The sequence below is a fragment of the Nematolebias whitei genome, chromosome 7, assembly GCF_014905685.2.
Source record: "Nematolebias whitei isolate Nwh7 chromosome 7, NemWhi1, whole genome shotgun sequence".
NCBI classification, from domain to species: Eukaryota; Metazoa; Chordata; class Actinopteri; order Cyprinodontiformes; family Rivulidae; genus Nematolebias; species Nematolebias whitei.
Window position 1 is genome coordinate 14,976,276 of NC_056504.1, and position 5,444 is coordinate 14,981,719.

The window sequence follows — 5,444 nt, forward strand, 5'->3', positions numbered from 1 at the left end:
CCATTTTTGAAAAATGACAAAATATAACTCCTAAAACTGCTAAAACTTGATGCCACTTTGTTTTTATTTTTATTTACAGAAGAAGAAGACGTGTCTTCAGAGGTTTTTGTGTTGTTTCTTTCAGTAGTTCTTGGTGCAGCGCCCCCACAGGCGAGCGGGGGAACAGGTTGTTTCAACAGGTTGACTCGACTGCACAGTGCAGTGTGAATGCAAATGCACCAGCTCAAATCTAAACAAAAGGTCATGAATACTGGTCCTGAACCGAACCGAGTCTACCGAACTATCTGGTGTGAAAACAACCAGAGTCTACCGGACTATCTGGTGTGAAAACAACCAGAGTCTACCGGACTATCTGGTGTGAAAATGACCTTAGTTTTACACATTATGAAGCTAACTTTGCTGTGAAAGTAACCAAGAGTCAATCACAACATGCACACTGAGCATGACATAATATTATTTTGAGGTTGATCAAAACATCACAACCCCAGTATTTCAAACTGGTGTAAAAAGTGGTGGGTGATATGCATCCCTTCATGAATGGGAGGCATTAACCAATTTTTTTCTTTCCATTTACCCTTTATTTATACAGGTAATTTCATTGAGCCATGAGAACTCATTTTCTAGAGAGACTTGTTTAGGGAGCATATGGTGGGGGTTAAGGGCCTTGCTCAGGGGCCCAGGGTGGGCGAATGAGGATGGAGGGAGGTGTGGGTGTTCCACCTTTTCCACCCACATTTTGATGTTGATGGTACCAGGAGTTGAACCTGCGACTTTCCGATCACAGGCCCATCTTCTAACCTCTGCACCACCACTCCCCCAATGAATGTCTTTGCTTGCTCTGTGAGTGTGCAGGTGTAGTTTCCTGTTTAGTTTTTAACAACATGTCTTGATAACCATTTTGAAAAGTTTAAAATACTTTAGAAAATATTAATTGGATGAACATCTACAACATTTTGCCACAACTTTGACCTTAGTCAAAACAAGAATGACTAACCATCAGTGTCTACTGAGCTAAAAATAAATTTGATGATAGCTTACTTTTCCTGCTCACCATTATTGACAATCCATCATATTTTGCACAACAGGAACAGTATCTTCATATATATATATATCCATCCATCCATCCATTTTCTTTACCCGTTTGTTCCATTTTGGGTCACGGGGGTCGCTGGTGCCCATGTCCAGCAATCACTGTGCGAGGGGCGGGGTACACCCTGGACGGGTCGCAAGTCCATCACAGGGCCACATAGAGACAAACGAGACAAACAACCATTCACTCTCTCACTCACACCTAGGGACAATTTATACTTACCAATCAGCCTAACATGCATGTTTTTGGTCTGTGGGAGGAAACCGGAGCACCCGGAGAAAACCCACACATGCATGGAGAGAACATGCAAACTCCACCCAGAAAGGCCCCTGGACCAGGATTCGAACCAAGGACCCGCTCGCTGAGAGGCAGCAGCTCTACCAGTTGCGCCACCGTGCTGCCCTCATATATATATATATATATATATATATATATATATATATATTTAAATTCATTAAACGTATAACCGAATTTTTTTGAGATGGAGGTTAAGTAATAAACAAAAACATTAGTTTTTAACAACATACAAGTTGTAATTCCATGAAAGAAAATGATAAAAAATAAATAAATAAAATATAAAATATTTATAAATATTTAGATTTATATAAAAAAAAACAGCATGGGCAGCAATATTGGCACCCCTCCTTAAAATTTGGTTTCAACCCCTTTTGGCAGTGATGACAGCCTTCAAACATTTCTTGTTGCCATCTATGAGCTTCTTACATTTCTCAGCTGGTATTTCTCCCACTCTTCATTTGCAGTTCATTTAAGCTCATGAATGTTTGAGGTTTTATTTTTAATCCAATGGCAGACTTCAGCTCATGCCAAAGATTTTTAATAGGATTAAGATCAGCACTCATTCCTGGTCATTTAATAACAGTCCCTTTTTAACCCCCCTCTTACCACTCCTGCATGCTTTTGGATGTGTGCGTTGGGTCTTTGTCTTGCTAATGGAACATGACTTTTGCCCAAAGCAAAGTTTTCTTACAATCGGTGGGACATTTCACCCTAAAGTCTTTAGGCAATTTTCCGATACAGTCAAGCCCTTCAGTACCAGTCACAGCAAAGCAGCCTTAAAGCCTTTTGAATCCTCTACCATGCTTAACTGTGAGGAGTGTGTTCTTTTTCTTGTTAGCATAATTGTACCATCTGTAAACAAACTGATGGTGTGCGTTGCCATAAAGATCTAGATTTATTTCATTTGTCCATAGAACATTTTCCCAGAAGGACTTTGGTTTATCCAGGTACTCTTGGGAAAGGTCATTCCATTTTATTTTGCCTCTCCTCTCCATCTATAGTTTCCTCCTTGGTCTTCACCCAGCTATGTTTGGTTTAGCATTAAATGTGTGGTGCTTGTACAAACCATGGCCCCAAACTGTTCCAGGATGGCTGTCAGGTCTTTAGATGTTAGTCATGGTGTTTTCTTACATCATTTGCACCAACCTTCAGAGGCTTCTGTCATCAATTTTCCTTTTTCCTCCATGTTCAGGGAGGTTCTTCACAGTTCCAAGCTTTGCAAACTTGGAATAGTGTGCACTGTTGCACAGTGTGCACTGTTGAAATAGGGATTCCAAGGTCCTTGGCGGTCACAGGTTTACTAAGAATTATCAAGAGAACGAGAATCCAAAGAATTTGGACTGAGGGAAAACAGGACGCAAACTCTTAAATAACAAGTGATTTATTTACAGTGAGGATAAACACTGCAGGGGTGAAAAAATACCTGAGGATGGAGGACAACAGTTAGTTTCTCTGAGGAGGAGAGAGAGTGGATATTTTGTAGTTTGTTCCTTACAATAGAGAGAGCCACAAGAGATGTTGATAGAGGGCAGAGGATTTCCAGCAAGTGTTGGTCCAGGCTTGCAAGGCAAGGAGTACGCGACAAGATGGCGGAAGAGCAGCTGAAAGGGAGTCAACGAGGGATCCACAGGTAGGTACAAGCATAGATAACTCCAGTTGGTGGGAGAGCAGTCCAGGGGAGTAGACCCAATGGGCAAGACTCTGAAAGATCACAAAGACAATGCAAGCTAAGTACTTTCTTAGATATACTATCACAAGAAGGCTGGAGGGACAAATCCCAGTTGGCATGTAATGCTCCAGCAGGGAATGGAGCTCTTCTGCAGACTCTTATACCCCTGGTGCTCATTAGTGAGATGATCTTCAGCTGTTGCTCATTGGCACCACCCTGGAACTCAAGAACCTGCAAAGAGCTGAAAACCCTACAATAAAATCCCTTATGATGTCCTCAGACAGCTCCCTTGACTTCACTATTGTGACAATTAAACAAGCAATAACATGACTTAAAAAAAAAACATAAGTCCATATTCATTGTCCAATTCATACCACATGGGCACTAGTAATTTATCATTGGTTATTCTCATTCAAACTACTAATATTTTTTCTTCCCATTGTTCATGTTTGAGGTTTTTTTTGTTGTTGCTTTTTTTCATCAAACACGTTATCTATAGAAAAAAGATGGTTCATTTGATTATTGTTTAAGGAGGTCTTCTAAATTGATTATCGAATTTTAGGTGTCTACTTTTGCAACACAGTGTATGTGCATGAATAGGACACGTGTCATTAGGTATGTTAGTGGCTGTTCTCTCAATTTCTCTCTCTAGGCATATAAATATTTTTTGTTAAACCTTGAAAATGTTCAGAAATTATAACTTAAAATTGGTAAGGTAGAAGGATATTTCTTTAAGCCAGGTGATGAAACAACCTGAGATGTGTCCACGAGCAGCTACAGGTGTTGCTATGGTAATGTTCAAATTCACAGTAAGAGTGAGTGTACAGTAAACGTCCTTGATTATATAAATCTATCACTCGGCCTCAGCCTCCACTGCAAACCACGGTTTGTTTGTCTCATAAGATGCCCTTATTGTAGTCTACTTGTTACCATGGTAACCACCATTTTCACAATGAGAATGTGTAGGATGCCAGAAGCATTGCCAAGAAATGGTTGAGTATAGATAAGCCTGGTGTCATTTGCATACTTTTACGGATAAGCACAAAGTACTACAAATGGCTCTGGTTATACTTGGAATGTGCAGGGAAGTCAGCTGGTTTTACTATTCTTAAGATGGTTCAAAAATAAACCATTCTGGTGTCTTTGGTGAGAGGAAGGTTGTGAATAATGGATTAGGATCAGTATGAAATACCCTGTATATTGTGTGTCCATGAACAGTCTGAACCACAGGCTAAATTGCATCTCCTCTAAAATGTTACATAAGCTCCATTGGCTTATGAAATACATTTTCCCAACATGTCCAAAGTAAATTAGAAAATGACAAAATTGCAGCTTTTTATCCACTAGTGACTATTTTTTTCCCTGCAGCACTGCTCTAAGTGTCCATAAATGAGAGAGGGCATTTTGCAGATTTAATTGAGTCACTTCTCTTACACACAATTGTTTATATCCCCCTTGTTAAATTAAAACATTGATCCCATTTTAAAGATTGTCCAGTAATTGCAGTGTTAATGAGGGAATAACTTCAGCTGAACAACATAATATTTTCAAAGATTAAATTAATTTTCATAATCGTTTTCAAACATCCCATATTAACACATTACTATCCAAAATGCAATAAAAAAAGTTTAAAGCTGTTTATGATAAAATTGTCAGCACAGTTTCTGTCACAATCTGTTTTTGTGCATGTTTTTGTGACAGTACTTGTGGTTTGTATATTGCCTCCTTGTGTTGTTCAGTTTGTGTTCTTCTGTGCCATCAGCCACTTCTCTCAGTATTTTTCCACATTCAGTCTCTGCTCCTCAGTATTGCTGCGTCCAGTGTCACCACTTCCTGGTTTCATTAGTCACAGCTGCAGTCACTCTTCTCATCAACCTCAGTCCATTGTATATTATCCTTCTGTTTCTCACGACCCACAAATTGACCATTACAAATTACAAAAAGTACAGTTTCTCTTTGTGTGCGCGCTTCCCTGTGTCAAGTCCTAAACCTTTTGCAAATGGAATTTGCTGGCACAACAGGTTTTTTGTTTCTGTTCAGTGCCTTGTCTCAGTCTGCATTCTTGGTCCAAACTACCTGTCAACTATGACAGTTTCACTTTTTAAGACAGATCTTGTAGGTTTTGTTTTATTGTAATATTAACCATGTGTTTGTCTATTAAGTCTGAAAAGTGATGTGAAAATAAAACAGAGTTGTGGCTTTACAAACTAAATCATGTCCCATGAGCACTATTGCATTAAACACTCAAACTTTCATATTTGCTTATCAAGCACTCCGTGGCGTGGGGGGTGGGGAGGGTAAAATTCCAAAATAGACATCCATCCATCCATTATTTTTTACCTGCTTCTTCCATTTTGGGTCACGGGGGTCGCCGGTGCCCATGTCCAG